Source organism: Saccoglossus kowalevskii, chromosome 12 (assembly GCF_978046115.1).
Source record: "Saccoglossus kowalevskii chromosome 12, keSacKowa6.1, whole genome shotgun sequence".
Lineage (NCBI taxonomy): Eukaryota > Metazoa > Hemichordata > Enteropneusta > Harrimaniidae > Saccoglossus > Saccoglossus kowalevskii.
Genome location: NC_140652.1, coordinates 12308468 through 12328877, shown reverse-complemented (window position 1 = coordinate 12328877; position 20410 = coordinate 12308468). Strand labels below are relative to the sequence as shown.

The 20410-nt window shown below is 34.8% G+C and overlaps 1 protein-coding gene across 16 annotated transcripts in view; it reads right to left on the bottom strand.

Moving 5' to 3' along the window:
* The window catches only part of LOC100371114 (CUGBP Elav-like family member 1), a 161463-nt gene extending 141207 nt beyond the window's left edge, over positions 1-20256 (bottom strand). For all 16 annotated transcript variants that reach the window (XM_085506416.1, XM_085506418.1, XM_085506423.1 and 13 more), the window contains exon 1: positions 20182-20256. The gene's annotated coding sequence lies outside the window, so the exon portion shown is untranslated. The remainder of the gene's footprint in view (positions 1-20181) is intronic.
* Positions 20257-20410: the final 154 nt, after the last annotated feature.

The window sequence follows — 20410 nt, the reverse complement described above, 5'->3', positions numbered from 1 at the left end:
TACATGTATAACAATTGATGGGATTCTTTAGTAATTTCAACCTGTATTAAATGCATGGGAAATAGTTTCTTATACCCCCCCCCCCCCCAAATCCACTACATGTATAACAATTGATGGCATTCTTTAGTAATTTCAACCTGTATTAAATGCATGGGTGATAGTTTCTTATACCCCCCCCCCCAAATCCACTACATGTATAACAATTGATGGCATTCTTTAGTAATTTCAACCTGTATTAAATGCATGGGTGATAGTTTCTTATACCCCCCCCCCCCAATCCACTACATGTATAACAATTGATGGCATTCTTTAGTAATTTCAACCTGTATTAAATGCATGGGTGATAGTTTCTTATACCCCCCCCCCCCCAATCCACTACATGTATAACAATTGATGGCATTCTTTAGTAATTTCAACCTGTATTAAATGCATGGGTGATAGTTTCTTATACCCCCCTCCCCAAAATCCACTACATGTATAACAATTGATGGCATTCTTTAGTAATTTCAACCTGTATTAAATGCATGGGTGATAGTTTCTTATACCCCCCCCCCCAAATCCACTACATGTATAACAATTGATGGCATTCTTTAGTAATTTCAACCTGTATTAAATGCATGGGTGATAGTTTCTTATACCCCCCCCCCCCCCAAAAAAAAAAAAATCAACTACATGTATAACAATTGATGGCATTCTTTAGTAAATTAAATCTGTATTGAATGCATAGGTAATAGTTTGATGGCCAACACACACCACCCCACCGGTAAGATGAAGTCTAACACTCCAGCTTCTCAATGTATTGTATATACCCTTCTAGAGAATCATACATGTCCTGTAGAGGAACATGTACAAATAAAATGGGAGGGAGGCACACTGACAGGGTTAGGATTGGAGTTGTGCGTGATGGGGTCAAACGAAACTCTTACCAATGCATAAAGGTACTTCTGGAGAGGGGTGAATAATATAAACCGTACCTGCATATCTTGTCATTCCGTTACTGGAAACGAACTGTTTTTTCTCTGCCTCATGAACAGTGAAATGTTCACCACTAAAGCACAATTTTGTGATTATCAACGACTCGTAAAAATTTATCTCTCGTGAAATTCAAGTAATTTATAGGACTGTATGAGTGATAGTTCCAAATGCATAACGACTTGGCACATAAGGGGCAGCACAAGGTTTGACATATAAACTGAAGATGTGACCATCCATCACTGAGCTTCATAAAAAACATTTACGAGTTTCTGAATGGATTTCACCTTCAAGTACCAATTAGAACAAAACAGAAGATATTGATACCCAACGAGTTTGCTATATATAGTGCCCTACATTAATCACGCATTCTCTATATATTATCAAATTTGCTCTTGAAACTATGCATTAAAAAAGCTGAAAAAAAGACTGAAGAAACCTCAATATGAAAAGAGGTCTTGCAAGTAATTTTAAATCAATATTATCTCACGGTTCTTAGTTACAGGGTTTTTCTATTAAAGAGGCCTATAGTCACAACAGTAGACAGACTAGATCATATTTTATCAACTGTATTTACAAGAGCAATTCACAGATTAATTAATGTCCTAAATACAATTACACATTGCTAATATGAATGTTAACTAATAAGAATATGAAAACCTGCCATCAAATGAAAGTAATTATTATTAAAAGCATATCTTCAGGATTTTTTTTTAAATTTCAAGGTCAGTTGCATCACTGTGCTTAAAAGGCCATGGTGGATAAGACTGTATCATGGCTGATTAACTCAATAACTGCCAGCCCTAATTCAGACAACCAGAGGTTAACAAAGTTAAGGTATTATTAATCATTAATTTGTTAACCATATGTATCTGCGAAACATTCATCTACCTGTGATGCCGACATGGTACAAATGAGGTAATTTGAGTTGCCATATAGTTGTGCAAGTCATATAGACACAGAAAATACATATTTTGTTTAGGGGTGAACGCTTATTTATTATTACAGTCTGTAGGAAAACGATCAAAGAACTTCATCTTTGTTGTCGCTTTTCTTGATAGGGAGCAATTTCTGCCATATTGTTTTACCGCATGATCCTTTCGACCTAATAGATCAAGTATGTTGTGAGTGGGAAGAATTTATAAAGAGAGAGTCTTTGATAAATGCTCTCCATGCTTGGTTCAAAAATATTACTGGGCTTTGAAAGGCAGAAGATGATAATCCGACCAAATAATGACAATGACCAGCGGTGTGACATAACACATTGGGTAACTCTTGAGAACGCAAATACAAACAGCGGTAAATGAAACAACTAAGTTAGGGCAGAAAGCAGAAGGAATGGGTGTTAAACTTAAACCCAACAATTTTACAAAAGTAGGGGTTGGGCATTTGATCAGACATGGGCTCTAAGACGGCTAATGCATTAATGGCAATAAATTATTGTTTCACTTTTACATGTGTATCCGCATATGATAATATGGTGTATCATGTACATGTAGTTAGCAAAGTAATTTATTTCTGAATCTTTAACTATTTAAATCTGTGAAACCTTTACTATTGACCATAGCCATTGACTTCCTTCTTACAGTTTCAATCAGCAAAATAGAATGCACCAAACTATAAACATTAGGTGATTGAATAGCAAGTTTGTTTATGTTCAAGTGTTTGTTTTAATGTCAATTTTCTTATAAAGATGTGTTACATAACACAATCTTCAGTATCATTGCAAGATATGATTTACATGTTGTAGTAGATCAAAAAAAGATGAAATAGAAAAAGAGCGGAGTGATCGGTTTGCACATTTTATTATAGTTTTACCACCATAGTGACCAAACCTCAGTTACAAATATTACTTGGAATTACAAATACTTGTAAAGGGGGTAATTATTCACTAGGTTTTAATTTAGCTTATTTCGCTGACTGGAAAATGCGCTAAATTAAAACCCAGTGAATATGTAAAATTTAGCATAGAACACATCATCTAAATGACGAAACCGTGAATTTAAAACCTACTGAATATGCCTGAAATGGTAAATCAGTGAAATTTAAACTCAGTGAAAATTAGTCATTTTACAGTATGCAAAAAAAGCCAGATGTAAATAACAATGTGGACAACCATTTAGGTATCTTTGATCAATTATCATGAAAAGTATTATTCTACACAGAAAATCACCATACAAGGCAGGAAATCGTCGAGATATACCTAGCATAAAGAATTGTCAACTGTACTTGGGAAAACATATACATTTTGTATATGTACCATTTCACAATGGATATTTGTTGAGCAGGAATCAAAACAATGCCTCAGAAGGTTTCCCCCTACACCAGAGGATTGGTACCCCTGTGTCAATGTCAATGAGTACTTCTAAACAGTTCCAAAGAAAAACCAACATAATTCGCCTAGTTATACTTGTATTATGTATACTCTAAACTCTGTATTTAATATTCATATTTAATATTTGATACAAGCTGTTATATTTGTATTGAGTGTAACCACTGTTAACTGTATTTGCATCTCTCCCAAACATCTAATGAGCATGACGCTGTAAGAGACATTCAATGGCTAAGCTTGCGTCCATAGTATCTCACTCAGTGATACCAACTGTTCTACCATCTCGCCTCCAGAGCATCCTTTAAAGATGGGAGGGAGGGGGGCAGTGAAATGATTATCTATTTCGTATGCTATCAATATATAATTATTATCATATAACCATGTATATGACATAAGTACATGTAGGACTTCTGGAGAAAGATTACATCCCAAGATAAATCAGGCAACTGACAGACACCAGTGTGAAAACACAGGTTGAGTCTAACCTATTATTTGGCCTCCATTAGTGAACAGGTACTAAAAATGTAATTTTACACAGGTATACAAATATAAAATAGATTGCAAGCATTCAAAATGGGTTTCAGGAAATGAGATAGAAGGCAATACTAATTTACACATGACCAATAAAGAGAAAATAACAGACGTTATCGTCAACTCATTTCCTATCAAATTTGTTATCAATTACTGGCACAGTAGTGAAGACACCTGCACTATACACCAGACAAGTGTTTCCTTTTTCACAATTGTATTCTTTCGCAAGATTGAATCCAGTATTCTCATACATAAGACCTAGCTCTTTAATAAATTAAATTTATTGCAAGTTGAGTTTTACTAAATTGGCCTTTCAATATTGCAGCAGACCCAATAACCAGAATGAAATTTATCCTCGTATACTTTTGTGTGCTGAAATTAATTTTCACTGAAAAGACTTTTTTGGTGTTTTGTATGGAGTTTAATTTCACTGATCTTTGATGCGTTAAATGTAAAACATAGAAAAAGGTATATTCGCTGGATTTTATTTTCACTGAATTATCCCTTTAGCATGAATAGCTAAAACAAGCCATGCATGGCACAGTCCCCGTTAGTTATCAAATTTAAAATATATAGTTTTGTTTATAGTGATATAGCTGGAATATAACCATGTCAGGAATATGATTTTTTAACATTAAAATGATTGACATTTGCATCTGATCGTCAAACAAGTACTTGTCCATATTGAGAGATATTGCTCTGGAACAGCATTCAAAATCAGCCATTTTGAATGTATATATACATGTATAACATGATGTATAACGAATATATAAAATTTAAATATAACAAGTCAAAGCATTTAAGAGATATGGCTCTAGCAGCACAATCATTAAAACAAAATGGCCACCAGTCAGCCATTTTGAATCTGATCTGAAAAATAAATGATGTGCATTAGGAACCTGTAATGTCTAATATATGTACCAAGTTTGAACGAAATCCATCCATAAATGCCAGAAATGCTTGATATTTGATGATTGTTTAGCACAAAAAAGGCCACCATTTGGCCATTTTGAATAGGATCGTCAAACCAATATATCTGTCTATCTATGACATGATGTATAATGAATATTTTAAATTTGAACATAATCAGTGAAAGCAAGTCAGAGATATGGCACGAGAACCACATTCATTAATACAAAATGGCCGCCAGTCGGCCATTTTGAATCTTATCTGAAAAACAAAATTATTTGCATCAAGGTCCCATAATGTCTAATGTATATACCAAGTTTGAACAAAATTCATCTGTAAACAGCCAAGAAATGGTTGATTTTTAGGATTTTTTAGCACAAAAATGGCCGCCATTCGGCCATCTTGGATCAGATCGTGAAACAAAATGATGTGCATCAAGGTCATACAATGTCTAATGTATATACATGTACCAAGTTTGAACAAAATCCATCAGTAAACAGCCGAGAAATGCTTGATTTTGATGAATTTTAGCACAAAAATGGCCGCTATTTGGCCATCTTGAATCAGATCGTGAAACAAATCGACGTGCATATGTATAATATCATGTATAATGTATGTGTGAAGTTTGATTGTGATTGGTCCAGGCATTTCTAAGATACAGGTACGGACGCACGCACACACGGAGATCAAAACACAAGTCCCCGTTTTTGAACTGCGTCCGAACGGGGACTAATAAATTACTAGTGAAAATTAAGTATTTTACAGTATTACATGAAAGGCATGATTTGATTTGGCATTCAGATATCTTTTCTCCATCAAAATTGACCATCATCAAATGTGTATAGAACATTATTAAGTGTAAAAATACCCGAATACGTTAGTTGAATCCCCCACAATGTTTTGACACTACTACAACACTACAACCTTTGTTTGTCCTGTTTTAAATTTCAATTTCTTGCATAACGTGAGATCACGCAGTGAACAGAAAATGCTCTATACGCGAGAATTGTGAAAAATATCTATTCTAGTAACAGCCTGGAAACAATTTCTAAGTTCTGTGAGACCCTTTGACTATGATCATAACCTGGCAGTCTACATAAAAACGTTAAACACTGAAAGTACAAACAGAGACTGGAGAGGAATCCACCAAATTAATTTATTTTGAACTTCAAAGTTCAAGAGAAAATTTAATAAAATTTAATAAAATTGCATAAGCATGCAAGAATAACAAGTCATTGTTAATGACAGTCCCCGTTGTAATTTGGGGAGAATGTTATTTATGCCTAAGATAAAGTGATATGGTCAAAAAAAAAGAATGCTGCAAGTCTGTATCATCTGATGTATGTATTGATACCATACATACATAATATATGCAATCAAATTGGATATGCAAATCACTGGTCATGTGACCAGATGACTTCTTTCCGAATGAATTTGTAGTGTACATGTATGCTCAGTAATTGAGAGTGAATAATAAACTAATCTAGTACATGTATCAACAAAAATCAGATTTATTAAATGACTTATAAATTTGCAATCTAATAATATATAATACCAAACTTGATATTTCTATTGCTGTATTTTATAATTTATGCAACTATTTATGCATGCTTGAGAATGTACAAATTTGAGTGTTGGTTAAAGTTTACTTGCACCTATAGACAAAATCTGTTATATAAGCTAAAATGCATCTGAGGAGGAAATCCTGCGATTTATGAATTCATTTGCTTATTCTAAATGATTCTAAAGTTATCCTAAAGGATCAACAGAGTATGTACATTTTTTAATAATTTTTTTATTATTTTAATTTAATTATGAACATTTATAATACAATCTTTGGAAGCTATTGCTACAAATAAACACCACTTACAGCATTATGGGCTCAATACAGTTGACGAAAGTAGTTTTGTATCAGGTCGTTGGTCACCTTAGGAATAATGTTCAACTCTTTATCAAAACAAAATTTTGCTGCATTAAAATTTGCCTAAAATATCTTTTTGTTAGTATAGAAACAATTTTCGTTGTTCATTGTATTTTTTTTAAAAGAAACACTGATGTTAGTCTTTCCATGTCTGACTGCTTATATTCCATGCCGAATGTTTCATTCAAATAAATGTAATCTGATCATCATTACATTTTCACTACACTTGCCAAATTGCCAGCTAGTTTTCTTCACAATACAGTAACACTACGTAAATCACATTACATGCACCACAACATGATGTTGGAAGTAAACTAATCACATTTCTGAATTACAAAAATGGACTCAGTCATCTGAATATGCCTGAAATGGTAAATCAGCGAAATTTAAACCCAGTGAAAATTAGTCATTTTACAGTATACAGGAGTTTAGGCTTGAAGTTTGGTGTTCATAAATCAGTCAATTTCACAGTTGAGTTGAGGCATATACATGTATTTGATTCGTTAAAAAACTAGGCAACAAGCATGCTGCTCTCTGATTGGTTACCCAGCCCTAGCATCTAACAGACCAATCGGGCACAATCTTGTAGACATTATAAATGCCTCGTTACTAAGTGAAATTACAAGGCAAACATCCGACAACCGTAGTACCATTTTTGCCTAAACATGACAAATTTAGTTTTGATCTGATTTTAAGTACACTAAACTCAAGCTAGACCATTTAATGCAATTTTTTCAGTAGGTAATAATTACCGGGAAATGTCTGTAAACACAGAACTAAAAATTCCATTCATAGTACACTGCAACATTACAAGAAATCAGCTGGTGTTTTATTCAAAATGTTCTAATTTTGTTCAGTTGTTTCAGATTTGCTGTTTTACACTCAAAATATAGCAAACAGAAATGTCCAATGACACTAGTTGCCATTACTGGCAAAATGTCCATAGTAGACATACCTACCATTTATGCGAATGGGCTTCTAGGGTAAAAAAATCAAATCCAGCGTTTTCGGCAAACCCACCCACAATCCAAATGAGAAATAATGTCAAAGTATCGATAGCACTTTAGTGTTCTTCATAGTTGTTAAAGTACAAAATAATTTACCAGTATATTGATTTCTTAACTCAACACATAGTGTTACTTCAAAATGCACCATTTAATCTAGCTCTGGAGGTAAATAAAGTTAAATATTCTATGCAAATGAACACATTTTTTCTATGCAAATTACCTATGGTACATTTACCGGTACATGCACCAATAGTGTATTTTTTTATTTCTATGAAGCAGTTAGATTTCAGAATACATTTACATGATACACCTAGTTTTGATATAATTTTTTTTTCACATCTGTAGTTAAAACATGATTACATGTATGTTCATAGAAAAACATCCCTACCGTTCAAGAGTACAATTCATTCGGAATAATTACATAAAAATCCCTGCCTACCCACACCCAGTATTTTATTGACCTACCAGAAACACAAAATTTGTTTTATTTGGCTTAATAGAGCAAATATGGTAGTCAATTGTGTTTTGAAAGAAAGACATTTGAGACATCTATGAATTCAATCATTGAACATACAGTTATGTAAGCTGCTTTAAACAAATAGCAAAACTATGGTGATAATAAGGACAGGAAGTCAGTGGATTACATGACATTCTATGACAGAACCCCACACCCTCCCAGTGGCTTTCGTTGCGTATGGAAGTTATTTTCACGAGTGATGCGGTGTATCCTTCGGCCGTACTTTCACGAGCGAAGCGAGTGAAAGTACAGCAGAATACACCGCATCTCGAGTGAAAATAACTTCCATACGCAACGAAAGCCACAGGGAGGGTGTGGGGTTCTGTTATTATTACATATGTTCCATACTTGATTATTTCGTATTAAAGAAAGAACGTGCAAACTGGGATGGAATTTAGGTTGGGGAACCCCATTGCCCATTAATATGTTCCAATATAAGTGTTACGCCCTAGCAGCGCGTGTCAGTGTAGAACGCACCCGGGGAACGCGTGTCACTGTTTGTTTGAAATTAAAATAATCAGACGTCTAATCCGAGTCACTGTCCGAATAAATAACTCGTTGACGCTTAGTTGGGACCACGGCAGAACCAGAACTTGAACTGGATGACTATGATACACAGTTTATGTTGAAGTTAAAAGTTCCGCCACAGAATTGTGCATTGGCAAACATGCCGTGCAACTGCGGTACTCCACAGACGGGATGACTTTCGTCGACAGCGGTTGTCGCTTAGCTGCACCACAGTCCTTCGTTGAGGGACTGTGGCTGCACGCTACACCTTCGTGTGTGATGTTGCTTGCTGGTCGTGGATTGACTGAGTCTTGATTACCGGTTAAAATGTTGCTCTTTTGGCGTTGGTAATTTTTATTTGGAACTGAGTAACGCCGCAACGTCGCCAGCAGAAACCTGGTATCTCGATGCTGATGGTTGCGGCTGCATAGTAATCGCTGATTTTACTGCTGGTGGATCTTCTGAGAGCCGTTCAAGGTTTATAAAACTCAGTTTCCAGGTGATCAACATACATTAAGTTCTCCCAATCGTAGTATTCCATGTGATGTACACCTGACATGCCAAAGATGTTGTTGAACGATTTGAACTGGATAAAAATAGCAGACGAAAATGTGTTTACAAAATAAAAATAGTTCGGTAGCCAATGAAAATACCATGTTCATTTGCATATCGACCGTGAAAATACCGAAAACATTATTGCATGGGTGATAAGCAAATTAGTTTGGGCCAAAATAAGTGACTGCCTAAAAGTACCATTACTGTTGTTCAAATTTCATGTCACTCGGCAAGTATATTCATGTACCCCAAGGGGAAAATATCGTACTTCTAAATATTGTTTATTCCGAAAAACTGTACTCCTGAAGGGACTACTTTGTTTGCTCTCGGACCTCATTTGCATATGGGTTGTGGAAATACCGATTTTGATTTCAGGGACGAATCAAAATAAACTGCAGTACATATGTAATAATCTGTACTATTAAACTATTTTATTTTCACTGACACTTAATTTCACTATTTTTATGTTTGTGCATATTCACAGCGTTTCAATTTCAAGAATTTGTCAAGGAAACAACGAGTTTTATTGTTATTTTACATAGATTTAATTTAGTGGATTTTACTTATCAGCGAAAATAGCGAAATTAAAACCCAGTGAATAATTGAAGTATTCACAGTACCTTAATTTATCAAATCCTAATTTGTACAGTGCAGGATTTGAGAGGTTTAGAATTTAACATTTTTCAGCATGAAATTTCTTATGCCTATCGATAATGCCTGAATATAGCACAATGAGATGAATGGGAATCTTAAGGTAAATACACAAAAGATTACACCATTCTATGCTAATTAAATAAATTATTTTGAATATTTACAAAATACAGAATCAATATACACCTCTGAAGTTACCAAATCAATATCACCAATACAACTAACGATAACATTAGTATTGTTTAAGCTCTAATTTTGCATGTTTTTACAATATAAAATCAATAATTTTTTTTTGTATTGCAGCTCGTATTTTTACTCAGCAGAAATGGTTATTATTACATATGTACTGCAGTTTATTTTGATTCGTCCCTGAAATCAAAATCGGTATTTCCACAACCCATATGCAAATGAAGTCTGAGAGCAAACAAAGTAGTCCCTTCAAGAGTACAGTTTTTCGGAATAAACAATATTTAAAAGTACGATATTTTCCCCTTGGGGTACATGAATATACTTGCCGAGTGACATTGAATTTGAACAACAGTAATGGTACTTTTAGGCAGTCACTTATTTTGGCCCAAACTAATTTGCATATCACCCATGCAATAATGTTTTCGGTATTTTCACGGTCGATATGCAAATGAACATGGTATTTTCATTGGCTACCGAACTATTTTTATTTTGTAAACACATTTTTGTCTGCTATTTTTATCCAGTTCAAATCGTTCAACAACATTTTTGGCATGTCAGGTGTACATCAGCTACATCAGCGTGCAGCTAAGCGACAACCGCTGTCGACGAAAGTCATCCCGTCTGTGGAGTACCGCAGTTGCACGGCATGTTTGCCAATGTACAATTCTGTGGCGGAACTTTTAACTTCAACATAAACTGTGTATCATAGTCATCCAGTTCAAGTTCTGGTTCTGCCGTGGTCCCAACTAAACGTCAACGAGTTATTTATTCGGACAGTGACTCAGATTAGACGTCTGATTATTTTAATTTCAAACAAACAGTGACACGCTTCTCCGGGCGCGTTCTACACTGACACGCGCTGCTAGGGCGTAACTCTTATATTGGAACATATTAATGGGTAATGGGGTTCCCCGACCTAAATTCCATCCCGGTTTGCACGTTCTTCCTTTAATACGAAATAATCAAGTATGGAACATATGTAATAATAACAGAACTCCACACCCTCCCCGTGGCTTTCGTTGCGTATGGAAGTTATTTTCACTCGAGATGCGGTGTATTCTGCTGTACTTTCACGAGCTTCGCTCGTGAAAGTACGGCCGCAGGATATACCACATCACTCGTGAAAATAACTTCCATACGCAACGAAAGCCACAGGGAGGGTGTGGGGTTCTGTCATATTATGTCATGGCAGCAATTTCCGTCATTTTTCAGTCCAAAAATCAATAAAATCTTCAAGTTATAAAAATTATGCTCGAATATAGTTAACTATTCTTAAGACAATTCCATGACTAATATAAGATTAAATAAAAAAAAAGGTATTTTTCCTTTCGATGAATATGGCAACTTGAATGGAAATGAAGATACATACAGATTGGTAAAACAGAATATCAATACATTACGTTAACCTCAGTATTGTTCACAACAACACTAACTTTTTTGGCTACATTCCAGATTCATAAGCATGGTGCTGAATTAACCTCTAATTCGGACTCTAAAATCTAGTCCGAGAGATACCATTTTCTAAAATTAGTAACCTAACTGGACTACTAGAAATTTACACAATATGAGTACTTTGTTTTCTAAATGAACCAATTTGTCTCCAAATTATGGGGAATGACCACAAATTAAGTCAAATGACATTTATTTATTTATTTATTTTGACATCTTTTAGCATGGCTATAAGTACCTACTAAAACTGATGGACTAATCAATATTACTATCGGACTATGAGCTCTTAAAACTTGTAGCCAAGCAGACTTCCAAAAAAATGTGTTAATCCTGAACCCTGATCAGATATGTGCAGCCTAGAGCGTGAGTGTTCTAAAGTCTAGAGATGTACAGTACATGTACATGCATAGTCTCCATGCTTTTCAAACATACTGTAGGTAAAAAAAAAATATGCATTATTCTGATAACTCCATCTTCATAAAAGTACCTGGTGAGGCCTACTCTACCCTACCCTACCCTACCCTACCCTACCCTACCCTACCAGTATTTTGAATTGTATAATATAAGGAACCACACCATTTATTTTTGTTGATCTTATTAGCCACACAGGCAGTCTTATATTAATTACTAGTAAATTGTTGCAGCTTTAATAGACAAACCTTTTTTTTAATATCATGGTCATTAACAAGTTTGTAAATGTATCTATGAATCTTAAGTACGGTACTTATGAATCTTAAGTAGACTGTTGCACTTTATTTCCAGACAACATCAGGACACCCAATTCAAGCATTACATCACAATTATTTTTATCTACATTCATGTACCACACACATACAGAATGGGTATATGATGACATTCTGTCAATCTAGAACGATCAATCACAGACGACCTTTCACCGCTTTCAGATCTGATTCTTAAAAGTCAGAAGGGTTACTGAGATTGGAAGATATGAACTTGCACATACATGTACATGCTTATCGAGTGGACATGTGATTTTATTTACTGAAATATGGGGGGGGGGGGGGTTGTAACTTGAAGGCTACATTATTTTTCCCAACAACGTTTGAAATACAGAATTGCTAGTCAGGGACAATTGTGTTTTTGATACATTTAAAAATAAACAAAAATGATAAAATGAAAACATTATTTTTGGCTCTAGTTTATTTACATTATACAAACCTCAAATGACCTCTGTGCTGAAAATCAACTGTGATAAAATCGAGCTGAGAATGCAATCTTTGTGCAAATAATGCCAAATAAAAAATATGTTTTTCTGGAAACACTGTAAACAAAAATGAGGTGGGTGGATGGGTGGGTGGGTGGGTAGTTGTGCGTGTGTGGTTATAGATAGGTATAACATTTTATTCAGTGATGTTTTTATTTTAAGTAATCTTGTAATTGTAAAAAAATGATGGGCATATAGGATGAGAATCTACTACGAATAAAACATTTTTTTTTAAGCCACACGTTTATACCATATTATTTTTCTGAGCAAACTTATTTTAATAGCCACTTTATAGAAAATTGATATTTGGTACTATAAGGGACGACGTCAAAAGATCTATGTCGGATAAAAAACTTAATTCCTTTAGTTTTTTTCCAAAACCCCCCACTGAAACTTAATTGATAAATATTGGTCATTGCGTCAGACTACATTCACAATTAAATACAAATTGATAATCGGACAGTAGTATTGCATAGCAGTTGGTTGTCGGGTGGGTGTAAAGAGAGTTTACAAATGCACCTTATTTGACGCACAGATTTACACTTGAACCAAACCATTTTTCTGTTTTTTTTTCTCTTTTCGGTTATTTCTGTCCATGATTGGATAGAACTACAAATACTCCAAGATTTTTTTTGACTTCATTAAAAAGTAAAATAGTTTTTGTAGGATGGAAACTTTTTGAGGTCAAAACCCCCCACCCCCAAACTAAAGGAAATAAGTTTTTTTATCCGACATCAATCTTTTGACGTCGTCCCTAATATACCTTTAATATCAGCAATGTTTTCCTGATACTTGACCCTTTTGTAGGTGGTAGTATAAATTTAAATGAGCATTATTGCAGAATATTTGTGTTTTTAAAATTCCTCTTAGTCTTAGCTATCGGTATTGAAATATACAATTTAAATCTAAACTGATGACGGGTTAGTGGGCTATAAAACATTTACCAAATGATATTTTCCTAATACACGACAATGTACACACTGATATTTTTGTGTGAAAAATTTGTCCAGCATGTACCTTGTTAGAAACAGGATGTGTGTAACCCTTCAATCAAAACTTTATCCCAGGGGTCAACATGTCAGGTTACCGGAAACGCACAAATTTGTTTATTTTCACCCAAGTCCTGTAATTCTACAACACACTGCTGATATCTCACACAGTATATATATTATACAGTACGATCCCATCTTTTAGCCACCTTGCTGAAAATTCTAAGTAGAAACACTACTGAGATAATTTAAAAACATGAAAAAAAAGACAAGGCTCATAATTTGGATGAGAGGAAGCACATCTGCTCAACTCTTTGTATTTGAACAAAGACGCGTGTATAAGCATTGCCCCCAGTCAGTAAATTGTCTTACAAACCATAGAATTCCTGCATTTTCTTTGTATAGAAATGCCATTCAAAGCATGCCGTTAAACAAGCCAAACAGCTGCTTCTGTGGTTGGCCTGTCATCTCTGGTCTTCCATATAATAATATGCTGAACAATGTTATTAACACTAAATTATGCATTTAGAAATATCTACATGTATGACTGTGGTAATAAAAAAACATTTGCCTTTGATAAATTCTATCATCTAAGTTGTACTGTAGATTGCAATGAACAATGTCAACAACACTGAAAATCTTTTCTTGTTTACATCAAACAATACAACACAACAGATACTAGTCATAGAACATGAACGAACACACGGACATGGATCTAAATAATGACTAGTAACGAGAACGTATCCATAATAAAAAGGTAAACATGAGAATAACACTTGGGCAATACTGCAGAGGTATCGACCATGGTTGCCAGTCGGCCATTTTTGATTTGATCTGAAAACCGAAATGATATGCATAATGTGCGATGTCTGTATTTAGTTTCAACACTAGCCATTAGTTCATGACATGGGATCAACAGAAATGCTTGATTGACTTTTTATCACAAAAATGGCTGCCATTTGGCCATCTTGAATCGGAACGCAAAATAAAAGGACATCCATATGTATCTCAAGATATGTGATGTATGCCTGAAGTTTGAATGAGATCAGTCCAGGAATATCCAAGATACAGCGTTAGGGTGCAACACAGACACACATAGGGAAAAACAGAAGTTCGTGGTTACAGCAGTGTCCAAACTGGGACTGAAAATATTGGGGGGGGGGGGGGGTCAAAAAAATACTAGCAATAACTCCATCAGATTGGTGAAAAAACTGTTGCATGACCGTATACAATATACACGTGTAGAAGCCAAATATCTGAAAGCCACAAGTATAAAAGCATTCAACCCAAATATGAGGTGTCGCGTAGACATCAGTGTATACTATAAACTGGTAAATTTATCTAAAATTATTTTCTATTTCGTAATATGAGAACATTTGCGAAAACAACATTTAGACTCATAGATGATATATATCCCAACTTTCACGATTGATATTCACAATGGTATTTCATATCACTTCAGAAAGTATGGAGTGTGGAGAATTAAATCCATTTATAGTATGTTTCTTGTTACTGTAAAATACTTTATTTTAGCTGAAATTATTTTTTTGCAGAAAAGATATTTTGGTTGTTTTGATGAGTTGAATGTATAATATTGGAAAAAAGGTATTTCCACTGAATTTGATTTTCTCTGATTCATTTTCAGCGAAACAAGGGTAAATAAATTCAAGTACTTTACAGTACTCAGTAGAGACTGAAACACGGATCAATTGCCAAGACAGCAAACTAGCTCCACATATTGTAAACATAATCTAAATGGAAATGCATGCTAACATTTGAAAAATTCAACCACAAATACATATCTTGTACAGTTATTTCACACTAACAATTTACACAAAACAGAAGAATATGAGCGCACAGTATATATTTGGAAGGTACCCATAAATATATCAAGAAAATTTTCTTGAAATAAATGAAATTGGGTATTTGAAAGAATCAAGTTCATGTACTTAGACAGTCAGTCAAGGGTTTGAATTTTGAAGTACAGAAATATAGTATTAATTTCTAAATGAAACGTGTCGAACAGCACTTGAGAGGAACTTTGGGTAAATTGCTGAGACGAAAAATGGAAAAATACATAAATCAGGCATATATTAATGAGGTCAGGGGTGAGTGACCTACATTCTTCATCAGATGACAACCCCACCCACCAAACAATTGCATGATAACAGTAATGTAAATGATTGCCATTAGAAGCAGAAAAATAAAATAATTTTGATGAAATTCAAAAACAAACTGGAAAACTTATTTTTTTTATTCACAAATTGTCAACTGCAGAGAAATAAAAATTAGATACAATGAGTTTCGTTGAGAGGCGGCTGCTGGCCATATGGCCAGGTACAAGCCCAAGTTGGTTATCTACTTTCTGACCCCTCCCCCCTACCGCATATACCAGTCTCGCTGCAGTGCTTTGCCGAAAGCCTTTTTACTTTTTTGGGGGTCTGTTGCAGGATGATGGCCTGCTATTAAATGCATTTGTGAAACTCATGATTTAAGCTAATTTATATTGGCTGAATCTAAACAAATCTGTGTAGGATTAGAGTTTGGTTTTAATGGTATTATGTATTTATACCAAATAGTATACTGGACACATGTTTTAGAAATAAATGCCTACCACATTTACTATATGAATTTACTAGAAATGTGTTCTATAGTAAATTTTACATATTCACTGGGTTTTAACTTAGGGCATTTTCCAATCAGTGAAATAAGCAAAATTAAAACCCAGTGAATAATTAATCCTTTTACAGTAATCAATTTTTTAGCAAATTAAACGACGTTATTTATCTTTACTTACTGTAAAATACTTATTTTCGGTTGCAATTTATTTTTGATGGAAGGATAATTCAGTGAAAAAATCCTTTGAATATACATTTTCCCCATAATTTACAATTGAACTCCATTCAAAAACACTAAAAAAGTCTTTTCAGAAAAAAATAACTTCAGTTAAAATACAGTATCTGGTATGCAAGCCTACTTTGACAGGGCATTTATATGACAAGTGCTCACATGCTCACCAGGGCACATGCATATTTTATAACTAATGTTTGTCACAAATGATCATTTAACATTTAGCTAATTTATGAATCAAAGATGAATATGGTATATTTACTGTCTGATGCATTTTAAAGTGGATCGATCAATTAGAATACCATAAGAACATGTACCTTTCCATGTAAGCCAACTTCACTCAATTATGTGAACAAAGGTACTATGAAAAACTGACAAATTGTAACAATTGCAGATAACATCCATGCACACTCTGACCTTTTGCAAAGGTTATACAAAGGTTACTTGTCTTAATACTGGTACATCTAGACTTTGACTTGTGAGGGAGTCAGTACTATATCACCCTAAAGTACAAAGTGCAGCTCAATATCTAATCTTTTCAAATATATTTACACTCATTGCCCAAAGTATAGAGTCACATTTAATACTAGTTGCATTCCTATTCTTATAAAGTCAATGCAACTATGCTAGTCATACAATAACCAGGGGTACACATGTATAAATTTGTTACCAGTCATGGACTGCTAACAATTTTTTTCTTCAAGAATCAAACTTACAGTAATTATTACAAACTTCCATGCTTAATTAACTCAAACATTTTGATGATCATAATGATATTTTATTTTCCGCAATAATATAAATGAAAACGCACATGTTTAAAAATCAATATTTGCTGATGGATCAGTAGTAGTAACAGATATAAGTGGCGTTCACGTTAGAGATCTCGGCACGTGCTGAGACTCGGGACCGAGTCGGCATGTGCCGAAAATTGTGTGTGAACGGTCGGAACCGATTCGGCACGTGCCGAAAAGAACTCGATCTCGGTCCCGATGGATGCTTGGGACCGAAACTCGGCACGTGCCGAGATTTGCTGCCTGAACGGTCGGCACAAGCCGAAATCACGCCCTCGTTGGTAAATTTAAGAAAAACATAAGTTGATTGATACTAGCATGAAATGACGATGACAGGAAATTCGGATATACTAGTAGATGGTCGGATGCTGTAGTAATGAATGCAAACCGTCATCAGCGACGCATATTTATGTGCTGCTACAACCTCTATTTTCTTGCACATTTTACATTGACGTGAAAAAAATAATTGTGTTTTGAATCTTCTTTGCAGTTCATGTGCACGATGGCTCGTAATAAACACCATTGCAACAAATGGATATAATTTCACTATAACAATTATTATTATCATCATATGCGTATCGTTTGGGCCAACAGATCGACGAATGAGAGCGTGATTTCGGCACGAGCCCAGTCGGTCCTAAGTGGGTCCTGAATAACGTGAACACAACTGCTGTAATCCCTCTGCAAACACAACTGATTAAAAATTTCGGCACGTGCCGAGATCCCGTAACATGAACGTAGTAATAGTGAGGGGGTTCCTTAAACTCTTGAGTAGAATACTAAATTTAGAAAGTAGAAGGCTAAAATGTTACACCTCCTTTAAGGTTGAGAGTCTGAACAAGCCAAGCAGAGTGTTATTTACCAGCGACTGTCTTTCAAAGTGAGAAAGTCAACATCTGCGCATATGACAGACAGTCTTAGCATGACGTTGTTTACAAACAAACCGATGAGCCTTTTCGTCGCTCAATTCCTACATGTGTGCAGGTGTGACACCCTCGCTTTAACAAACCCCTGTATGATAATATTGGTGGTCATTATTTAGAATTAGCTTGTCTTTATTCAGACTAGGAGATCCTTACAGTACAGTATTGCCAACCCAACCCAAGGAAGTTCTGTCTACATGTAGATGCATTCTATCCCATGATTCAATAAACAAGTGTGGGCGTCATGACATGCAGCAGACTAAATAACACTATTATCAGTACTTGAGAGAAGGTATCAGGGGTTCATTGTTTTTATGAAACCTTATAATGATATTATAATGTGTAGCTAGCTGTTATCATATCCCAATAGGTTATAGATTACTGGTAAATGCTGCCAAAGGAACACTGAATGATGGTGTGATGCTTTTACAAACCTAAATACATAATTCAGTTTAATTGCAAAACATGGCCAAATTATAAAACACTATATTCTGACATTCTTCAAACAGGCAGTTAAATGAGAAAAAAAGAAAAGCAAAACGCACATTCCAATAGCAGAGATACAACAATGATTAGTCCACATTCCCTCAATTAATAATGCATCAGTCCAACAAAGAACACATCCCTTAGCCAATTCACGTCTTATTAGCTATAATAGGAGCAACCACTATAATCAAATTCAGATTCAATGATGTATTAAACTGGTATACCCTATTAGTGTTCATAATATTGGTAATTAGAGAATTTTACAAAAACTACATGTAGGTATAATAAAGGGTTGTTTTAGGGACAAACATTTCTGATTTTGTAAAGGTCTATTCAAATCAGATTAATATAGTTTGATTTTTATTATATAATTTTTGATTTTCTCCTACAACGTATATAATTTCAGAAGAACATTTTTTTTTCATCTTATTAAATAGTATGCATAGCAACTTAATAAAACAAAAGCATTTACACACAAAAAATTTCACTGATAGTAATATAATAAGGTTTTCTTTTTTTCAAGTGGAGTGACACGCAAGATGTACTTGCAATCTAATCACGCAAAAACAATCTACAGCAGAGAGCGTCCATTATTAAAATCCAGGCTCAGCACAAAATTGATTACACAAAATCGCAAATCGGCATAAGGCAAGAAATAATATTATCTCAAATCCATGTAACCGATCCTTAATATTTAGCCAAGAGCAGTGGTGATATTTCGACCTACACTTGGCATAAAATGTCAACAAACGTGCAACAGATGGCAGAGCTACATTAAAATCACAGGGGACTGGTTTTTATCGAGTGTATGATCTGATTGCAAAGAAACTATCAATTGAGAACTCAGCACTACAAAAAACAAAGGCACAAAACGGGGCTTGTTTATTGACAAACTTATTACACTGGAAGATGGCTAGGACCGTGCGATGTGATGCAGCTGTTGACGTTTTAGTTCGTCTTTCTCTGCTCCGTTCCTCTATTAGTCACAGCGAAAATATGGCACTCCGTTTTATCTTCGCCATCGTCTATCCAAATATTTCAAATGCCAGCGAATTTCTTGAGTGAAAATGTGATATTTTTAGTTGATAGGCGCGTGTCTGACACCCGACTATTACAAAGACACGCGTATCAACCCTTATTTGTTTCCGGGGGCAAAGGCGGTCCGTGGAAGGGGAGGGAAGGGCTATGAATCCGTAACGGACATCGGTAAAAACAGCAACAGAGATGCATACATACAATTCTTTGGGAAATAAAGAAAAAATATTATAATATTGAGTTCTCTGCACAGGTATAGTTGTAAACTATGAGCGGCTTGATAACAAATGTCGACATATGAACAAAATGAGGGCCGTGGCTGAATAAAGAGATTGAGCTTACCTGTAAGATCGAGACAAAAATAACATACGTCTATCGCAGAATGAAAATGGCGAACTCTGCACATGTGGTACCCAGAATGCAACACGCAGACAGCAATATTCGTAATAATTGCGCAGTCCAAAAAATATATTATAACTATTACATATAAATTCACATGCCAACTTATATAACGGTGGATTTATTTCAATACACTGTATACTCTTATATTTTAATTGATTCCTGTCAAACA